Source organism: Mustela nigripes, chromosome 2 (assembly GCF_022355385.1).
Source record: "Mustela nigripes isolate SB6536 chromosome 2, MUSNIG.SB6536, whole genome shotgun sequence".
Lineage (NCBI taxonomy): Eukaryota > Metazoa > Chordata > Mammalia > Carnivora > Mustelidae > Mustela > Mustela nigripes.
In genome coordinates, this window is record NC_081558.1 from 204,315,439 (window position 1) to 204,337,984 (window position 22,546).

Sequence of the window (22,546 nt, forward strand, 5' to 3'; positions counted from 1 at the left end):
CGTTCAATTCTGAGCGTCCTGGCAATGCTTGGGTCCACAAGGCCGTCAGCCTTCTCCTTTCTGTGCACCCTTGGGAAGGAGGAGGAGGTGGTCCTCGGTGGCTTTTCCGTGCAGGCGGCGGACTGTCCTCGCAAAGGGGAGCCGAGCGCCGCCCCCACCCCCCCCCCCCCCCGCTGCCGCCGCCGCCCCTGGGAGGTCTGCTCCGGGCCCGCGCAGTCCCTGCCCACGACCTCTCCCGTCGGCCTCGGGAGGGTGCAGCCGCTGCAGCCGCCGCAGCCGCCGCAGCCGCGGGAATCCAGCGGGCTGCAGCCCGCCGATTGAGGCCTCGAGTGAGGGCGGGGTCTCCGGCGGGAGCGGGGCTTAGCGCCGCGGGGTGGGCGGGGCGGGGCCTCGCGAGGCGGACCCACGGGGCGGGGCCTCCGGTAGGCGGGGTTTAGGCACCAGGAGGTGGTGGCGGCCGCCGCGGCGGCGGAGGGGAGGGGAAAAGAGGGAGGGGAAGGGAGGGAGAGGGAGGGGAGGGGAGGGGAGGGGACGGGAGGGGAAGGGAAGGGAGGGCCGGGGAGGGAAGGGGGCGGCCGGCCGCGGGGAGGGAGTGAGTCACCTGACCGCTGCCCGCGCCGCCCGCTGGGCTCGCTCGCCGCCGTCAGTCGGGCCGCGCGGCGCCTCGGCTCTGGTGAGTGGCTCGGCGTCCCTCGCGTCCTTCCCGGGAGGGTCCGCGCGGCGGCGCGCGGTCCGGGCTGCCCGCCCGTGAGGGGCCGCCCGCGGGCCGGGCCGGCGAGGCGGGGAGGCGGGGAGGCGGGCGGCGGCCTTCTGGGCGGGGGGCGGCGGCGGCCCCTCTTCCTGGAAGTGGCCTCGGCGGCCGGAAGGGGCGACCTGCCTGCGCCCCGGGCTGCGAGCGCGCGGCCGGCGCTGTTGTTGACCGGCCCGCGCCGCACTTTCCCCTCGGGCGGGCGCGGTGGGCGCGGTGGGGCGGGGAAGCGGCCGCGGCCGCGGGGCGCCCGGCGCCCCCGCCCCCTCTCCGGCGCCGGGGTCCGAGCCCGGCCCTCCGGGACCGTGTGACACATCAGCACCGCCCGCGCGGCCGGCCCCGGCTCCGTGTCGTCCTCCCGCCGCCTCCCACCGCGCTCCGCCGCCCCCGACGCGTCCCGCGAGCTGCCCGCGTCCGGTCTGCCCGGCCTGGGTGTCTGCGGCGCGTGGAGTCGCGTTGAGAATGGCCGAGGTCGTGGCCGGAGCAGAAATGCCACCTTGCGGGGCTGGGTTGAGCCGAGATGGGTTTGGGAGGACCGGACATCGCCGAGCTCCCTTTGTTGGAGTTTTGCCCACACGCTGTAATTAAGACTCCCACGGTGTGGTGAGGGTGGGCGCCCATGGCCGAGGCACCCGCTTTGTGCCTGTCTAAGGGAGCACGAGTGCCACTGCCTTCTCATTCTTGCGCGGCGGTTTATGTCACTGAGTAGTATTGTGCGGAACGCCTTTGTGCAGCGAGCCTTCTGCGTGAAACTTGGGCCGATTTAGGTATAGTGTAGTAGGAATTGTGAAAGACGTGTGGGGGGAAAACAAGCTACTGTGCGATGCTCGAGGGAACAAAGGCTGTTTTGTAGGGATGCTTATCTCTTTGGAGAACTGTGTCCGTGTTGGGACTGTTACCCTTGGTGGATGCCACTACTGGGTCTTTGTTCCTATACTTTAACGCTCCTTCTGTCTAACTGGAGGCTTTGCGTTTAGAGCCATCCAGAAGGACAAGGTGGGGGGGACACACCGGACGTGTTGGTGACCGAGCACTTGAGCGCTTCACATGGTCAAGCAGAGAAATGGAAAGAGGTGGGCACGCTGGCTTCTTCCTGGTCTTGGGTAGTGGTGCAAGGGCTGGGCTGGGTTGGGCTTGAAGGCACTTGCCACTTCTGTCTTTGGCTAAAGAAGCCTGGGGAGAAAAGGACTCTTGGTGAGTCAGCTTGGAGTGGGATGGCTTTGGTTTAGTGACTGCATTGCATGGTGTGTTATTGTTGTTTAATATGGCTGGGTCTGGTGGTTTACCATTGTTCAGTATGTTGGTTGGATAACAAGGTAGGATGATGACTCCTTAAAAAAGTTGGGTTGCTGAGTCATTCACCCCAGCCTGAGAGGTAATTAAGAACAGCTGGTGCAGATATGCTCATCACATGCCTCCACCATAAAAGGCCAAGGAGCGCTCAAGAGGGGCTGCTTCGGAGGGCTGAAGGGGACCCAGCCAGGGTTGTCTGTTTTGATACAGGTAAAGAGTGGGTGAAGAGCAACAGCAGTCTTAGGAAGTGGCCAAGTGGTGCTGAGGTTGTGTTTAAACACAGAGCGGCCTCATGACCTACTGCCTGAGAATGAATTTGTGCTGGAGAGAGCTAAAACTGAGCCAGAAGTTTACAGCTAGGGGTAACCTAATAACAGGATTGTCATAAAAATATTTACTACCATTACTGTACTTAGTTTTTTGTTTCCCTCTTGTGGTTTTGTTGTTATGTGGTTTATACATTTCAAAAAGTGAACTTAATTTGTTCCTCTTGGTTTTCTTGGCCCTTGGCTCTTCATGCATATAGTACTAGTTTCTGGTGGAGAGACAGGGGTAAGGGAGCGTATGAATGGAATTGGCAGGTTGCATTGGGTCAAGTCTAGAAGGAGCTGTCTAATGAAAAGTAAACCATATATATATACAAATCTCATTCTCTTGGTTATGGTGCTAGAGTGTATTTGCATCTTAGTTCATTACTTCTTGCTGTAAAAATGACCCAAGCTCACCAGACAGCCCCCTTATTAACAAAGTTTAGGAATGGAAAATGTGGAAGTTGGGGGGTGGGGAGGGCAGGGACTGGCCCTTACCTGTGGTCAAAAGAATGACTAATTCTTACTGATGGTAATTCACTTAAAACATTTTGTAAATGGAAAAGTAGTTAATTTTGTTGCTCTAAGTTTGAGACTATAGGAGATTAGAAAACATGAATTTTTCAAGTAAGTATTAGGATCTCCAAGGTGAAGTGCCGGATGATTCATTTGGAAGAAAATAATAAAACTTTGATTTTTACAATTTTAATTTTATGTAAAACAAGGAAGTTTCAAGATACAGATAAATAGGAGTCCATACATATTATAAAATGTGGGTACGGGCTCCTCTTTTACTGTTGGGGAACACAAAGAATTTGTTAACCGCCGCCAATATCATTCAGCAATTGGAGTATTTTTTCAAACTTCTGATTTCCTCTTAAGAGCTACCATTCTTTCAGAATACTCTTAATATTCATTCAATTTTTATTGCATATGTAGTTCTATTCTTTTTTATGCTGTACTTTAAAGATTTGAAGCTTGAATGTAAATTTATTACATTGTTGGTATCGGGAGTGGAAATAAAAAACTCAGAGTTGCTCTTTACGTATGATACCATGTATTTTGAATTTGGAAACAAGCCAGCTGGCTGGTTTGTTAAATATATGCGATCTGAAGTGTAGTAATCTGGAAAAGGGTGCAGTGGGAGCACCTGAAGATAATGTACACATTGGATTAGGACTTGGATATAACAAATTCTTTTAAAAGTTATTTTGTTCTGTTACTCCTTGAAGCCATTTTTGGGGGGCCGAGTTTACATCTGTTTTAGTAAGGATTAATAAGACTGCATATTCGGGGTGCCTGGATGGCTCAGTTGTTAAGCGTCTGCCTTAGGCTCAGGTCTTGCTTGATCCAGGCTTCTCTGCTCAGTTGAAGCCTGCCTCTCCTTCTCCCATTCCCCCTGCTGTGTTCTCTCTCTCTCTGGCAAATAAATAAACAAAATCTTAAAAAAAAAAAAAAAAAGAAAAAGAAAAAGACTACATATTCAGTACATCACTTGGGAAGTGGAATTTCCCCCCCGTAGGAGAATGTGTGTATTTAGAAAATCAGTTTCTGAGTATGCTAAGATTCAGTTAAATCTTGTAGGTCGTGTGCCTTCTACACTCCTGTATTGTGAGAAATAATGTTTAGAATAATGATTGCGAAGTTCTTTAAAATGACCAGTTGTCAGAAGTTCTCTTCACTGTAGAGATCTCTCCAAGACTTAGGTGTTAACGAATCAGCTCCTAACAATTTTCTAATGTTCTGTTAATGGGAGCATTGCTTTAATCTGAAAACTTGCATTTCTTGAGGGTTCTGTTAGATGGAGGGTTGTATTTGTTTATTTATGTATCTATTTACTTCTTTATTTTAAATATTTTATGTATTTGTCAGAGAGCAGAAGGGCGGAGAGCTGCAGGCAGAATAGGCAGAGGGTGAAGCAGGCTCCTGGCTGAGCAAGGAGCCCCATATGGCACTTGATTTCAGGACCCTGGGATCATAACCTGAACTGAAGGCAGACACTTAACTGACTGAGCCACCCAGGTGTCCCGGAGGGTTTGTTGTATGTGGTGGAATAGTTGACTTAAGAAACTTTCAATTTAAAAAAAAAAATGCCCAATAATCTCCCCAAACCAAAGGGAAACTGAGCACTCTTTGCCAGAATCCAGGCCCCTTGAAGAGATGAAACATTTCAGAACTGCAGATGAAATAGACTTACAGCACCTTGAAACCCAGACTTCTGGCTTACTCATGGACAGCATTAACGAAACTGAAGTTGCAGGTTCAGTCAGCGTGCAGCTGACAGAGAAGCAGTAAGCAAGGTGGTTCAGAGTGGGAGATCTGGAGCCAGACTGCCTTGGATCAAGTTCTGGCTCTCGTTACTTACCTGCTCTGAAGCCTTGGGCAAGCTGCTTCCCCTAGTTGTGCCTCCCTTTCTCATCTTCGAAATGGGGATGATGATGGTGATAGAATGTATATCCTAGAGACTATTTGGACAATAAATGCATTAATATGTGTTAAGTGTTGGCTCCATCTTAATACATGTGTGGTGTTACTATCTGTTCACAATCAGAGGGAAGTGCTCTGTTACACAGCCACATTCTGTAGTCTCTTTGAACTGAATCGCAACCACTGATCATCAGGAAGACTGAAGAGAGCATGTGGATGTGCAACACGTTGATACTACTGGAAAAACAGCCCCAGTGAACATTCTGATGTTAAGTCAGTAGCAGGAACTCAAACACCCAACTTCTGATGGCAGGGAACACAGGATGTGGCTTTTTTTCTAAAAGGATCTAACCATCTCAGCAAAGGCCTGCAGGTGGTCATCACCAGTTGGTTGGAATTGGCTTTTGAAAAAATAAAAGCACTTTCCATTCTGCATCTAGTCAATTCTTTTTTTTTTTTAAAGATTTTATTTATTTGACAGACAGAGACCACAAGCAGGCAGAGAGGCACGCAGAGAGAGAGAGAGGAGGAAGCAGGCTCCCTGCAGAACAGAGAGCCCGATGCGGGGCTTGATCCCAGGACCCCCGGGATCATGACCTGAGCCGAAAGCAGAGGCCTCAACCCACTGAGCCACCCAGGCGCCCCGCATCTAGTCAATTCTGTATGTAATAGTTGAGGACTCTGGTCTGGCAGGTTTAGTAACCTGTTCACTCCCTCCTTGCTTATTAATATCAGGGCAGACTCATTTCTAAATTCTTACTCCTGACCAGTTTTGGGGGAACATTTGAAATGTAAATATACCTGCCAGTTACTTCTAAGTATTGTATTTTCCTGAAATGACATGCCTATGCCAAGATAGAAAAATTAGCCATAAGAAACAGTGGATATGTTTATCATATGGCTTCTTGCACCTGTAGGTCATTCAGAAAGGTTGTGTCAAGCATTCTGACCATCCTTTAGGCTAGAGTGTGAGTTTCTTTTAATTTATTTATGTATTTATGTATGTATATAATCTCGACACCCAATGTGGGGCTTGAACTCACAACATGAAATCAAGAGTCACGCGCTCTTCCACCCGAGCCAGCCAGGCGCCCCAGAATGTGAGTTTCTTGATGTTGAAGATACTTATCTTCTGTTTTATCTCCCATGGAACATTGAATGTGTCTTGGCTGTGTGTGTTGCAGACTTTTGGTTGGTTGCTGCAGTGGTGGTATGGTATGGATTCCTTTTAGTCCTGTGGTTTTCAAACTTGGGAATTTTTGAGAGTGAAGGTGAGAACATGTGCTGTACCTCTTATGTTAAATGTGTAAGTTAAAACGTTTGATCATTTAAAATTCTGCTTTCTGGGGCGCCTGGGTGGCTCAGTGGGTTAAAGCCTCTGCTTTCGGCTCAGGTCATGATCCCAGGGTCCTGGGATCGAGCCCCGCGTCGGGCTCTCTGCTCAGCAGGAAGCCTGTTTCCTCCTCTCTCTCTGCCTGCCTCTCTGCCTACTTGTAATCTCTGTCTGTCAAATAAATAAATAAAATATTAAAAAAAATAAATAAATAAAATTCTGCTTTCTGTTTTCATTATTGATATGAGTATAGAGGGAAGCAGCTGAATTTATTAAATCATTCTTTTGGTTCATCTCCTGGGACAGAAAGAAAATTCATCTTGTGACTTCTTTTTTACCTTGTAATTGACTTAGAATTGAATTGAGCAAAATGTAATTTGGATTGTCCAGATGTTAGACCTCTTATGTATCTAATACTTTTCCGTCATATCCTCACTCCTTTAGAACAGATTCTTTGTTGTATTTAGGATCAGGGACAATTTAGAGAATATTAATGGGGTAATAAAAATTGCCCCAAAGCAAACATAAGGCAGAAATAGGAGTTGCCAGGAACTTGGTTGCTAATGACTGTTGTAGGAGCACAGTGGGCATGCTGTGAAGTTGGCAGGCTGCAGGTTTCTTTCTCAGCACTGGCACAGTTTAGAAAATGTTACTTTAATGCAGTTGAACCTATGTGTGAATCATGTTCTATTAAAAACTAATTTTCTTAATGCTGTGGAAACTTAGGAAGTATTCAAAAGAATATTTTTGTAATAAAGTTTTTATTCCCAGCTTCTATCTGATGAAGTTATTTTCACTTTTTTTGTTACTTCTTAGATTGGATCAGAGTTACATTAGACAGTTATAATCCATTTCCCCATTTCCCTTTAACATGGAATTATACTCAAAAGTGTTTCATATAATGGAGCTGACAATTGACATTGACAGTATCCTACCTTCATGGTAACAGACTAAATAGTGTGGTGAGGGAAGTGTTTTGCCCCTCTCTCTTGCCTTTTTTTCGCATTGATCTTTTTACTGACTTGCCTGCCTCCAGGATTCCAAGGGGGAAGTGGGTTTTGGCCTCAGAGGTGAACTTTTAGGGTCCTGTTGAAGAAATGGTGATAGGCACCCACTCAGCTTCCTATTTACTGGTATCTTCCTATGCCTAATGCCTTATTCCTTCTTTAAAGTGTGCCATCATCTTTTGGAAGTCAGCTGTATCAGTGAAGGAAATTATGCATCAGAGAGTTTGTTATAAAATATGCCTATAAAAGATTTATTAGTCTTTGAATAAATTTATGAGGTTATAATTATTAGGTTGTCATTTTAGAGTGGTTTTCAGTAAGATCAGTGATTTCATTAGTGTGTATTTTTCACTTAAATATTATTTTTCAGAAATGCAAAGTGGTTATCAAATGTTGGCCCAAGACACTTTTCATTTTCAAAGAACCTAACATTTCCTTATTTATTAAATTTTTCTGAGGAGTATTCCCAGCATGGTTCAGGGTTCTCCTACAGATAGATTTATCACTTAATTAGAAGGTGAATGAAAATATTCACTGACTTTTAAAATAACTTTTTCCACATTAATGGAAGACTTTTGAAGTAGAAAAGCATTTTGCTTAGCTTGATAGGGTTGCATACTTTCATTCCCAGCCTTTATCTAGAGAAATCAAATGAAATGATAGGGATGAGTCTGTAGCTACTCTAATTTGGCCTATTTAATGGTCTCTTTGTGGTAAAGGATTGTCGCAAGTTCTGTTCAAACTCTAGATATAGTTCTTTGGGTTTTTAAAAAATGTGTTTTGCCCCTCCTGGCGTGTCTGTTGCTATAGGCCTGGTTTGTTGTCTGTTCCAGACCCCAGGGGGACCTGGGACCCCTTTTCCTCTCTGGAGCAGGTCCGCAGCGGTGTACCCGCATGGCAGGCGACTCAGAGACCTGCCTTCCTGCATTTGCTTCTCAGGCCCTTGCCCTGTTCCTGTACTCAGTTAACTTTGAGCAGCTTTCTTATCTCTGGAGACTAAGGAATAATTGTGATTCTAAGTTTCAAGGCACTTTGGTCTCTTATCTTTCTGTCCGTGGTGCTCCTCTCCCCAGACTTAAACACAAACACATAATCAGCTTTTGTTGTATATAAGTAGTAGGGTTGGTAAATTCATTTCAGCATTTGTGGTATGCCTTTGTATTAGGTATTGGGTTTATGTTTGATTAATGAAACAAATATTTATGCCTTTTTATGCTAGGAACTTCTATAGATATTGGTAGTATAGAACTTCTTACAAGTTATTGTCTAGTAGACAAGCCATGTAATAGCATGTATTACTTTCTGTAGTAGCAACATGTAGAATGTGCCTGGGAGCCATAGAATGTAAGAAACCTAAGTTTTAAGAAATCAGGAAAGCCTTAGGAATGTCAATGATGAATGCATAGTTGAACAGAGGAAACAGTTTGTTTTGACATCTCTTGAGAAGTTTAGCATTGAAGAAGAGTAGAGAAGAGGGATTTTAGTAGGGGGAAGTTGGGTCAGGAAGGGTGTGTGTTTGTGTATGTATGAATTTTAAAAAAATGTCAGTAGGAAAAGGTTGAAGATGCAGTGTGTATCTTTGCTTTGTTCTTGGTTAGTTCCTATTATGGTTGCAAGGTGGCTGCTACAAGTTCAAGTGTCGTAAGTCAGTGACTAAGTTCCTTGGAAGAGGACTATTTTTTCCCCCCCACGGGATGTCTCTTAAGTAAAACCTGCCCCAAAAGCCTTATAATAGATGCCATCCTGACCTTCTCTCTGTTCATGGGCCAGCGTTTTACATAAGCCCATACCTAAATGAGTCAATATCAAGGGAAATGAGACCATCACGATTAGCTTAAATGGGTCATCGTTCGTCTTCGTTGGTACTGGGACCTGCTTCCCCCGAAACACATAGCCTCAGGGAGAAAGTAGATTTGTGAACATAATCAGAGGTTGGTTAGAAAATGAGGTGATGAATGGTATTGGGTGATCAGTGGTGCCCTCCTTGCCTGCCACTTAACCCATCACTACAGACACATACTTCTTTTTAAAAAATTTTTTAATTTTATTTTATTTTTGCTATTGAGTTGTATAAGTTACTTACATATTTTGGATATTATATATTTCTTTTTAAATTTTTTAAATTTTTTAGTAAACATATAATGTATTATTAGCCCCAGGGGTACAGGTTTGTGAATCTCCAGGTTTACACACTTCACAGCACTCACCTTCCCCAATGTCCATAACTCAACTCCACCAACCCTACCCCCCCCCCCCCCCCCAATCCTCAGTTTGTTTTGTGAGATTAAGAGTCTCTTATGGTTGCAGACACATACTTCTGAATAGAAAAAGAAAATGTGGTTGTCTCTGGATTTGGAATTTTAGGTGACTCCCCCCTCCCTTTATCATCTTATTATATTTCTTGACCTTTACAGTCAGATTAAATAAATTTTATTTAAAAATATTTAAAAATTGAAAACAAAATGCCCATTTTACAAGAAAAAAAAAGAAAAGAAAAAAGAAAAAAAAACCCTATGGAAGTAATCTAAATCTATTTCTTTCAGTACTCCAACAGTTCTAAAGTTCTGTCATTTCTTAAGGGGAAAAGGAGAATATACAATTAAGTTTTGTAGTTTCTGATTGTATCTATGCCAAGAGAATCTCTCTCTCTCTCTCTCTTAATCTGCAGGACATGTTCTCCTGTGATATCTGTGGCTCTCCTGAGTGGTGAGGCTAGAGTGGCTTGAATAGAATGGTTGATTCAAAAGAATGCCCACTTGGATGGGCAGGATTCTTTGGAACCCAAACTCTTGAGTTACAAACAGGAGCATCTTGTTTCCTCTCCACACACATTCCCCTAGTAGGGGGGAAGGTGATCCTGTGGTCAGTTCATTAGTTATTCTTTTGGGACTTCAAGAATAAGGCCACTTTAGGTTTATATAGTGTTCTTCGTGGTATGTGAAAGGCAAATAAATAAGTACACAAATAGCATTGTAAATTCACAAAGTAGAAGCTAATTGCTAAGAGTTTTTCCTATTTAATAATAACTGAGAGGCTGTGATATAGATGGTAAGTGTTTTGAAATGGTATTAATTTTTTAGAGAGAATTTAGAAAGACTATATATACTGCCAAAATAATTGTCTTAGGTAAAAAGCAATTAATATTTATCTACTTAGTGTTCCTTAAATAATATTTGTACTGAGAAATATTTCAGCTTTTTTTTTTTTTAATAGGCCTCATATTTACTTATTTGACAAAATCTTATAATTACTGTATTTGGGAAAGTGGCTATGAGGGTTTAGGTAGAAAGTCTACAGCTTGGATATCCCCGTTTAGAAATGGTAATTTTGACTTCCAAGTTAATACTGTAGCACTATGGTGACTGTCAGGGATTAGTGGATCAGGTTATTTTTAAATAAAGCATTTCAATTTCATACCCTTACTTAATTAAAAACAATTTCAGATCTGTGATTCATGTAATATTCTAATTGTTCCCCTATAACTGCTGCCTTATTTAATTAAAATTGATAACTTTTTAAAACCTTTTTTTTTCTTTAACTCACATTTATTATGAATTGGAATAAGATGATGTTTAAGGAAGGGTGGGGAGTTTGAAGGCACTTTTTTTGTTGTCTTTTTTCCTCCGCCCCCCCCCCCAGTTGCTTTGCATACTGTATGTGTTAACTGTTAGATCTACAGAGTCATTCTGACCTTGATCTAGCTTTGGGACTTTGACTTCCTCTACACAATCAGAAATAAATAATTTGGATCATGGTTATGCTTTTTATAGTTTGAAAACAAAGTGACATATGAAGAATTTATAGTATTTCATTTGACTGTAGGACATAAACACTTAATACTCTATATGAAAAGTAACTTTTAGTGAAATACCTTATAGCATTCTGTCCTTGAATTTTCCATATATAGTTGAGTATAACTATAGACTTTTGACTTTAGTTCCGCATAGTTTAATGTCAGATTCCTTTTAATGATACATGAGATTATTTATGTAATCCAAGAAGTGTTTTGGTTTTTTTTTAAGATTTTATTTAATTATTAGAGAGAGCACAGAAGGAGAGGGAGTAGCAGACTCCCTGCTGAGCAGGGAGCCTAACTTGAGGCTAGATCCAGGATCCCAGGATTATGACCTGAGGCAAAGGCAGATGCTTAACCCACTGAGCCACCTTGGTGCCCCCTAAGAAGTATTAATCAGAAATTAATTAATCAGTATTGAATAATAAAGGGAAATTGGTTATTTCTTGAACGCCCTTTTAGTCTAACACTGTTCTCATCACACGCAGGATACTTGAGGCATTTCCCTCTCTCCCTTATTCTTCCATCCCTTTTCACTTCACCCACCCTGTCCCCCACCACCCCAAGAAAACCTGCACACATGTGTCACTTAGGTCATGCATGTGAATTGGAATGTACTATTTGGATGTGGGGGTAGAAGTCCTCTGTAGCCTTTAAGTTACTGACCCCCTCAGGGTTTCAGTTTCTGCATCTGTAACAGAAGTGGGGAAGCAGGTCATACTGGATGAATGTGTTCTTTTAATTAGAAATGCTTTAGTTCTGTGCCACTGGCAGTTATCTTGAGCAGACTTTCCAGTTTTAAAGATTTCTTTTTACCTTGTTGAGATCTTAAGTTTACTAAATTTTTATTCTTCCAAGATACAGGGGTCTCTGCCTTTTGTAACTTAATTCTTGGGTTTGCAGAACCTTTTAAAATACAGTTTTCTGTTGATCACTTGCATAATGATGGCAGTAATAATGATAAAATAATAATGATCTTGTGCCAAACACTGTGCTATTAAATGCACCAAACCATTCAATCCTTAGAGTAAGTGTTTTTCTTATGGGAAACCTGAAGCATGAAGTCAGGTAGCTCACAGAAGAACACACACCTGGTGGGTAATACCGGCAAAGCTCTAACTGTATTTAATACTGCTGTTCTTTCCAGAGATATTCTGCTGGCAGTGTTAAAATAACCTAAACTGAATTTTCTTCTGCATTTCATAATTCTCTGTGTTTGTTTAGCTCTTTATCCCTTTTAAAGGCCTTTGTGAGACAAAATAGGTTAGGAGCTACCTACTTAAGTCTAATGGATGCACATTTGCCCTTGTTTAAATAGCTACACCTGACTTGATGCATCCTTCCTCCTTATTTTCTGTACAGAGTTCTTTTTCCACATTAAATCATCCTTTATTTGAGAGACCTATATAGTTTCCTTTGTTCTTTCGTATTTACTGTGAAGATACCAGTGGAAGCTCCTGTGTTGTAGAGTTGCCCATGCATTTCACACATAGTAACAAACCAGTACCACTGATGACTGGAGGAAATATCCATTATAAAGGAGGAAAAAGTATTTGGCATTCTTTGGAATTGCCTCTTTGGGAGCCTTCAAGACAAGAAATAAATGTCAACTGCATTTTTTAATGAAAGTACATTGTTTGATTTATAGTTGTCTATTGTAGTATTTTTTTTTAATTTAAATTCAATTAACCAACATACAGTACATCATTAGTTTTTGATTTAATATTCAGTGATTCATTCGTTGCGTGTAATACCGTGCTTATCACATCATGTGTCTTTCTTGTTGCCCATCACCAGGTAACCAACCGCATCCTCCTCACCTACCTCCATAGCCCTCAGTTTTTTTCCTGAGTCAAGAGTCTCATATGGTTTGTCTCGGTCTCTTATTTCTTCTCCTTCAGTCTTCCCTCCCTTCCCCTATTGTCCTCTGCACTCTTCCTTGTGTCCACATATGATGAAACCATATGATAACTCTCTTTCTCTGATTGACTTGTTTCACTTAGCATAATACCCTCCAGTTCCATCCTTGTCAATGTAAATGGTAGATAAGTCATCTTTTCTGAAGACTGAGTAATATTCCATTGTAAATATGAACCACATCTTCTTTATCCATTCATTTTTCTGGTTATAAAGTATCATGTATTTATAGTTAAGAATTTGAATGCAGAAACAAAAATTACCTAAATGTAACCATTGTAAATATCTTGACATACATTCTAACTAGAGGTGGGGGGAACCAATATTTCTGGAGCCGTTAGTGTGCAATGCCAATTAGATATACAAGTAGTAATTTGAGTATGTAGTTAGGTACATGAATATGAAGTTCAAGAGAGCTGTTGAGATTAGACCAACTATAATTATGAGAATATACCATTAAGTCCATGAGGGATCCTCTTCTTACTTTGGGTCTGAATGAGTTCACCTAGGAAATGTGTGCAAAGAAGAGGAGGTACCTGAGGACTAAGCCCTGGGCTCTCCAGGGTTTAGAGATTTGGAAGAGGAGGACAGTCCATCAGTGAAAATTGATAGGTGGCTGCCAGCAAGGTAGGAAATCAGGATTGTGTATCCTGGAAGCCAAGCGAAGAAAGGAATTCAGGGAGAGAATGCTCAACCTGTTGAATGTTGCTGAGATGCTGTGTAAGAAGACTGAAAATTTGCCATTTAGCAGTAGTTTCCGTGGAACGGAGGGGGAAAGGCCTGGTTTTAGTGGGCTCAAGTGAAACTGGGAAGAGAGGGAAGTGAAAATAGGGAGGATGTAAATGGCTCTTTTGAGGACTTCTACGAAGGGGAGTAGAGAATTGTATTGTAGATGGAAGGGCATTGCGAGAAGAGCCATTCTAGTATGCTCTGTGTGATAACGGGAATTCTCTGTGTTCGTCTGTTTTCCTTGGTGAGACTGTAGAAACTTGTCAGTTTTACTCGTCTTCTCAAAGCAACAGCTCTTGATTTCATTTATCAGTTCAACTAAAAGCAAATGCAAAATTTTATTATGTGAGTAGTTTTCTTGGTGGAAAAAAGTTTCATCAGATTTTGTAAGGCTCTAGTGGTTTGGCAGTTCAATAGTTCATTTCTTTAGAAGATTTTTGAAGAATCTGTTTCAGTTGGTATTGCTATCAGGATAAAATATTAAACCATATGTATAACATTGTTCCCAAGTGAGAAATCTTACTCTATTTCTTTACCCTCCCACCTTCTAGTTCAGTCAGAATAATGTAAAATGTTAATTAAAGGTTGATTTTCCTCTTTGTCAAATTTCTTTTCTACTTGGAAAATCTTCAAAAAATTTAAGTCTCACAACGAAGTTATCAACAATTTAGGCTTAACTGTGTTTTAATATTTTTGTTTACTATTTAAATATCTTTAAGTTTATGTTATTAGTCAAAGTATTACATGTTTTTGGTTTAAAAAATATGGAAAGATTTATCATGAAGCAACCCTATCTGTTGTACCCCATCCTACCCCTAATTCTGCTTTGTGGATAATATTCATCTTTACCCATTTCTGCTGTGCAATTTTTTTGGTAGTTACCTGTGTATCTCTAAGATGTTTAGACCTCAGTTTATGAACCTAATATATTATCTGTTGACTTCCTTTTACTCTGGATATTAATTTTGTTGCTTCCACCATCACCCCACCTATATTTGTAATCTGTTATTTCATTTGTTCTTGGTCACCTCTACCACCCCAGAATTTATTTTTTAATTTGGTCTCACTCATCCAAGGAAGTACTTTTTTTTTTTTTTTTTGACGTATCTTTTGACTCCACATTGTAAGTCATATAGAAATACTAGTTTTCCTTTCAGTTCTCTCTGATTCCATCTCCCAGCCTGTTCATTTTACTTTCATTTTGTCAAGATTAACAATGTCTATATTCCATCTATATTATTTATATTATGTACATAATATATATATCTATATCCCTTTTATAATTATATTAATTATAACCATAATTAAGTCTTCTGCTATTTGTCATTCTGAACGTTGAAAACCAGTTAAGTGTCCATATTCTCATGCAGGGGCCCTGGAAAGCTAAGCAGTATGCTATTACACTTCTTTAACTAGAGTTCCAGTGTCTTCTTATGCCACTCAAAAAAACTTTCTAGCATCAGATTCAGATAATAGCTAACATTTACTCAAATAATAGCTAACATTTAATTAATTAGTCAGTAATTCTTGAGCAGTCATTATGTGCCAGGCACTGCTCTAGAAACATTATGTGTATTATTTTATTTGATCCTCCCAATAGAAAGTAGTATTCTTGTCCCTACTTTACCTAAAAACAGAGGGAATGCCGTCAATGTACAGGACAGCCCAGCTTGCCAGGGTTTGTCATCGAGCTGCAGAATGCTCTTCCATGCTGTCCGCCCTCGCGATCTCTAGAGCAGAAAGGCGCTATGTTTGTATGGTTCTGACAGTCTTTCAGTCGTGGGTGTGCCCTCTGATAACCACCCTGTGCCCTTCTTATCTATAGCCCCTGATTTTGGGATCCTTGGATGTCTTGGGGTCTTGGGTAAATACTTAGAAAGTGGTGTAGGAATGAAGGGTGCCCTTAGAGGAGGCTGAGTGAGTTTGGGAATTTCACTCTTCTGGGGAATTTTGGGGAATTTTCACTCTTTGCTTTTTTTTTTTTTTTCCCCTTTGAGTTTCTTATATGAGCCCGAAGTTAACTGGGATAGTAACTACCACACCTCCTTTACTGCCCATCAGTTGCTCATCTTAGAAAACTTACAGTTAACATAATATTTAATGGTGAATTATCAAAAACTTATAAGGGAATAAGGCAAGAGTGCCAGCTCTTAGCGCTGTCGCTCTTCAGTCATTGCAATAAGGGAAGAAGAATAACTCTAAAGATGAGAAAAAAGTAAAACTGTCTCTGTTTGCAGATTGACTTGATTATGGTACATAGAGACTCATAAAGAATCTTCAAAGCAACTGTTAAGACCTGATACGTGAATTAAGTAGGATTGAAGAATTCAAGGTTAATATTTAAAAAATTGATTTTTTGTTTACAGTGTAGCAGCAGAAAACCAGAAAATGAAGTTTAATAAACAGATTCATTTATAGTAACTATAAAAAAGTCCCATAAACTAGTTAAGAGTAAATATAACAAAAGATATGCAAGACCTCTTTACTAGAAACACCGGAATAATGCTGAAAGAAGAACTAAGTCAACGGGGAGATTTGCCATGTTTCTGCATGAGAAGACTCAATTTAGATTTTGGTTCTCCCCATATTGGTATATAGAGTCACTGCAATCCTGATAAAAATTCTGCTGGCTTTAACAGTTCAGTAAGAAAACAGCCCACTAAACATGAGCAGATAAATTGAACAGATTTTCACAGAAGAAGATATACAAATGGCCAATAAGCACATAAAAAGATGCTCAACTTCAGTGGCCATCAGGAAAGGTAAATTAAAACCACACTGAGATACCACGGTACATTTATTAGGGTAGCTAAGATGAAAAAAAACTGAATACCAAGGATTGCTTAGAATGTGTAGCAACTGGGCTTGTGCACTGCTAAGGAGCAGTTCAGAATGATACACTTGCTTTGGAAAACTGCTCAGCAATTTCTGAAAAGTTAAACATAAACCTACCATATCACTCAGCTCTTCTACTCCAAAGGTATTTATTTACCCAAGAGAAATGAAGTATATGTCCATCTGGACGTTCACAGAGGCTTTATTACAGTAGTCCCAAACTGGAAGCAATGCAGTTACGTCCATTTTTGTTAGACTCGTCCATCAGTAGTTAACTAGATACACAAAGAGTGATACAGTCATACAATGGAATATTATTCAGCAATAGAGAAACATCTGATGTATGCAGTATGAATGTCACTAAGCTGAATGAAAGAAGCCTGAGGCAGAGGACATAATGTGTGATTCTATTTATATAAAAATCATAGAAAATGCATGCTAATCTACAGTGACATCAAATCTTTTGTTACCTGGAGCTAGTAGGACGGGGAAGGAGAGAGCAAACGGGGCATATGGAATTTGGAGTGATGAAATTTATCTTTTTTTAAAAATTTCTGTATCTTTATTGGTGGTAGTTTCGTGCCCATATGCATGTGTCAAAACTCACTGAACACTTTAAATAGTGCAGTTCTATGTAAATCATACCTCAATGTTGGTACAGAAAGTAGTGGCTGACAAGTGGTTTAATTTACCTTTCCTGATGGCCATATTTTCATAAGATGATCTATTTCACTTGAGATACAACAGTCTTATTAAGGATCAAGTAGCCGCCAAATATGTTAAGCAAATAAAAGACTGCTTTGTTTTCTTTAAATTCTTTTCAGTTAAAAAGGTATAATCGTGGTGTCTGTTATTCTTGTTTTGGTTCTCGAGCTCGGGTTTCCTATGTTAATTCTTTTTTTTCTTCCTTTATTCCTTTCCAAGCTATTTTAAATGTACTACGCACAGTTATCAAAGTTGAATTTGTTGACTTGGGAAGTAAAAAACCTTTTGTTTCTGACCTCTGAGTTGGTGAGTCTGTAAATAGGGTCTTCACACTTCTCTAACCGTTCAGATGTCTTCCCTCTGTGTTTAACTTTAGCTCTTTCATTTCAGATATGGAATTAAACCAAGAAAGTACAAAAAAGATCCATGATTAAATGCATAATTTTTAATTCGAGGAAGAGTAAGTGGAGAAAAGTCCAACTTTCCCTTTGTGGAAGCAGGGATTGAATCATGAGCTGCAAAATTTTAGTGATTTGCTCACCTTCTCCATTCTCCACATCTCATTCTACAAAAGCTGTGGCAGGGGTGCCTGGGTGGCTCAGTGGGTTAAAAAAGCTGTGGTATCTTTAGTCACATAGTTAACATCGATTTCCATTTTCCCATATGTTATTATAAAAGTCCTCTAAAAACAACATCCATGTTTTGGAGCTTTTATAAGGTCTTCTGCTACTTACTCAGATTTTTGTTTTGTTTTCTATTTTCACTCAGTTTTTTTTGATCTACACATTTGTATATCTTATCTCTTCATACTTGGGATTTTTTCATAAGAGGAATGGATTTAGAAAATGGGGTTATCAGATATGTTTAAGCAAGTATGATGTTTAAGATCTTTATGTTAAAAACATAAAGAAAATAGCAAATCTTGGAAACTGAGTTACTCTTCCTGGCTCTTCCTGGAAGATGACTCAGCTCTGAGAATATAGGAAAGAATGTAGACTTAAATTATTGTCTCTGATTTAAATTCCCACAGGCTTTTTTTTTTTTTTTTTTTTAACCTATAATATATTCTTTGCCCCAGGGTACAGGTCTTCTCACAGACTTTTTGATGTTAAGCTTCTTTCCAGATTGGGAATGGTAATAAGAAAAGCCCTTCTTTTTAAAAAGACATTTTTCTGTGGGCATCTCTACCTTACATTAAAAGCAAACTTATTTATGTATTTATTTATGCATTAATATATAAATATATAAAGGCTTCAAAAGGAAAGACAAAGAACTAAAGGTGTACACCCACAATATTGTTGGGTCTTTGCCATCTACTTGAGCAATAGAAGACAAGGTGCACCTAACTGCAGAAGAACACTCAAACGCTAGGTATCTTGGGTAGATTGTAACAGAAACTGGCTTAGGGGAGCTTGAAGCTTAGGAGGGAGCTGAGAAGGATGGTGTGCTAAGAGGAATTTTCCTGTCTTCTGAGCCTTTGGAGACCCTGACCTGAAACTGAGTGAGGTAAAGGTCATTGTGTGATGCAGTTGGTGGTGGGCAGAAGCAATAAGGAGAAAGAGGTAGAAATTACAAATGGCCACTGGAGAGAAGGGGAGGGAGGTTCTGAGGAATTCTTCCTTAGATGAAGAGGTTTGTAGATGAAGAGTATTGTTTTTTCTATAAAGGCCAACTCAATTGCCCATTTTGCCGTATGGGATGTCCAATTGATGCCCAACCACGTCACCCCCCCCCCCCCACACACACACCCTCAGCTAACAACTGTTTTGGAAATCATCATTTTTCATTAATTGAATATTATGGTTAAATGAGAATTGACTAGGAAGTAGTTTTTGTTTGGAGAGTTATTGCAAATAAATACTTTTAGGAATGTTCACATTCCTGTGTAAATTGATTATAACGATCATTGTCATTGCTTTTGCCCCAAGGCATCATTTTTATTTTGAACATCTGTAGGTGATGTTCTTGAATGTAGAGACTGTTTTTTACTTGTGTTTTCATGGCACTAAATCTGTTGGGTAGCTCGGTATACACTTGTAGAAAGGACATTCATCATTGTTCAGTGAAGATAAAGGATGTTTGGATGAGAGTTTTTGTTTTTGTTTTTCCTTGTAAGTGATTCCTTAGTTATTTTGTGTGCCCTTCCACACTCATAATTAAAAACAAGAAACCAAAGTTCTATGGGTATTTGAGGGAAACAAAATTCCAGCTCTTGTATGTGTGGAACTTCATCCTCATACAGTTACTTTCTGAATTTTGGTTGTGAAGCATCGTACTTGGTCCATGATCAGATAACCACTTTAGGCTTTTAAAAGATTTTTTTAAAAAGTAGGTTATCTTTTAAATTATGAAAATGGGATGAAACCATAGCATTTTGTTTATTTATCATTTTGAAAGCAAAAACATCAACTGGTGACTTTTAAAACTTGAATTGTGTATGTTGAGCAGAGAGCAGAAGTTATTTCTAAATCGAAGTACAGGAAGCTTTAAAATGCTTGTTCATCCTTTATCAGCATTACTGAATGAATCAGCAAGCTACAAAGGTCAACAAACCTTTATTTTGAATTATAACTGTAGTTATATAGTTATATATAACTATATATATGTAGTTATATAGTTATATATAACAGTAGTTATATTTCCAGGAATAGAGAAAAATTCATGTGTAATGTAAGAATCTAAGTTTGGTGTTAATAAATTAACAGTTATGAATCTGGAAGGTTCCTTGGGTGGTGGTGTATTTTACCTTTTAGGTTTGAGAAATGTTACAAGGTCACACTGACAGATGCTAGAAGGATGTGTGCCAGTCTTTAGTCATCATGTTATTGGGTGAAAAAATAGATTACTGACCACTTAGGTGGTTTTCAGAATTAGGAAAATTGATTTTCAGATTAACTTTCTGTAGTACCCCATATTGATGAGGCCAGGGTCATGATGTCTTTGTTCATGCAAGTCAGCTGTACTGGCTTTATTTATAGTTGCCAAGTTTTGTTCTTCTTTGACCAGTTGTTTTGCAGATACGGTTCTGGCTCCCAGAGGCGGGCTCTCTTTCGCTGCTCCTGACTGTGAGAAAGCTGGTATCCAAGGACTTTTCTCGGAGTGCTGGGCTTAGTGGCATTGTTCCTATATATACCAGAATAGCTGATTGCAGTGTGTTTGGAAGAAAATGTAGATGCTCTGCGTTCTGGATTTGTAGTAAATATGTGAAATCATTCATTCAGAAGCAAGTTCCTGCATGGAATCAGGTACAGTTATGTTATGTGCTTGAGTTATGGCAGAAAACAAGTCAGACAAGATTTTGACGTTTAAGCAGAGACCTAAAAGGTGGGGAGTTAGCCAGCTGAGGAGTAGGAGAAGTGCAGGTTGCAGGCACAGTGTGTTCAAAGGCCCTGAGGTGGAGAGGAGCTTGGTTCCCTGGGGCAAGAAGAAGGGGTGGTGAGGCAAGAGAATAGCAAGAGAGACAAAACTCGAGATAAGGCTGGATTTTTGCAGGTCTGGAGGATGGGCTAAGGATTTAGAACTGATCATAAGAAATTTGGAAGACAATGTTAGGTTTTGGCAAGGGAGAAATCACTTTGATGTGGGAGAGCACATTGGAGGGGATCTAGAGGGGATTGAGGGGGATGAAGCTTTTGTTATTATTACTGTCATTAAGAACAGCTGATACTTCGTAGTTGTTTGCTCTAGGCCCGGTACTGTGCTAAACCGTTTATCCTTATTGTCCATAGACACCTCATGACAGTCCAGTGAGGTGCTCTTGTTATCCTTATTTTACAGGTGAGGAGACCAAGACCTGGCAAGGTTAAAGCAGCTTGCCCGAAGGTCATACAGCTAGGTAATGGCAGAGCTGGAATTTGAACCTCGTGTGTGGAGTTAGCCACTGGACTGTGTTTTCCATGCCTGAGATGGTGGTCCCTTGGTGGTTCTTGAAATCGAGTGGATCACAACTGGAATTTATTTATTTATTTTTAATAGAACAGAGTAGATATTAGAGTACTTTGCACTAGTAAGGATAAAATATTAATAGGTGAAACTTAGTTTCACTTTTTATTTAGTGTATTTGTACATGTGTGAGCTTAGACGCCATTACCAAAGGTAGGCAGCACCTGTCTAGACTAGAGCCAGTGATGGCTTGGACTAGAATTGTGGCAATGCAGATGGAGAGAAGTGGGTTTCCGTGTTGAGAAGCAGAGGTAGCAGGTGTCAGTGAGAGATTGCCTACAAGGGCCGAGGGAGGTGTCAGTTGAGTCCCAGGTTCTGCGGGGAGCAGGATCAGTCATGACATGCATATGCTTAGTCCACTTAAGCGAGACACTTTGGGTTCTTTTGAGAGGCTCTTTGTTGTACTACTGGGGTCACTGGCTCCTCTCTCCTTGGCTTATCTCCCAAATCTGTATCTCACAGCAAATCTCTAAATTGGCTGAGAACTTTTGAAGTGATCTGTCACCCCAAACTGCCTAAACAGGAGGGCTGAGCCAAGAATAAATTCTTTCTGGGATTTGAGGTGAGTAGTGAGGGCTCATATGTGTGCTGACAGCAGCTTCAAAGTGAAGGTATGGGAACTGCTTTTGTTGTGGTTTTCTTGAGAACCAGCGTCCCTTTAGGTTGCAGTGTTGAAGAGTCCAGAGTCCTCTTTGTTGAAGTTCAGGTCCAGTTCATTTGATCTTGGCGCTCTGGGAGGCTCATTTCCTTATTTTCATACACAACCTTTTAGTAATACTGTGGGGAGGGAGTACTGCAGTGACTTTCTCTACTATGTGTTCAGCAGCTACTAACGGGAGACAAATACGGAGTAGTCGGTACTTGGTATGACTCCTCATTCTTCGTCTTACTGGTTTTTTGACCACAGCCAAGATTCTTCTTACTGAGCCTCAGTTTCCTTATCTGTAAGGTTGGGATGATGTAAGAGCCTCAGTGTCATAGGGCTATGTTGAAGAGTAGGTAAGGGAAGCTGTGTCAGCACCGCAGGCCTGTGCCTGGTACAGAATGATAGCTCGATGAATATTTGCTTTAGTGTTTTAGGATAGTTTCTTGAGAGACTTAAGCATATGAGCGACGTCTGATGGGAAAAAGCTGGCATAGAGAGAGAGTTTGGGCATACGTGAGAAGAGAGTGTTAGGGGAAGGTCCTGGATTGAAGAAGCGAGGGTGCTTTGAGGTCGAGAGCAGACACCGGGGACTGTTTTCAGTAGGAGAGGTGGCCTGTGGAGGTGGTGGTGGGGGATAATAATTTCTGAGGTTGGATCCTCGTTGTGGTTGTCTACTGGGAAGGACACTTACTGAAGACAAAAGTGTCCACTTGGAAGGCTCTTGTGGAGAACGGGATATCAGGGCACACGAAAGAATTGATGAACAGTGCTGAGGCCATGAATTTATAGTGACCCCAGCCTGTGTGTTTTTATGATTTTGCCTGGCTGTGCAGAGGTCAGCAGAATGACAAGATGTAAAAGTA

The 22,546-nt window shown here is 41.0% G+C and overlaps 1 protein-coding gene across 2 annotated transcripts in view; it reads left to right on the top strand.

The window, feature by feature from the left end:
• The first annotated feature begins 486 nt into the window (after positions 1–486).
• Positions 487–22,546, top strand: part of BACH1 (BTB domain and CNC homolog 1) — a 44,987-nt gene continuing 22,927 nt past the window's right edge. Inside the window, exon 1 of one of the 2 annotated variants that reach the window (XM_059392230.1) lies at positions 487–673. The gene's annotated coding sequence lies outside the window, so the exon portion shown is untranslated. Of the gene's footprint in view, positions 674–1,732; positions 1,822–22,546 lie in introns of those variants that run through there. The other variant, XM_059392231.1, reaches the window with a different exon arrangement.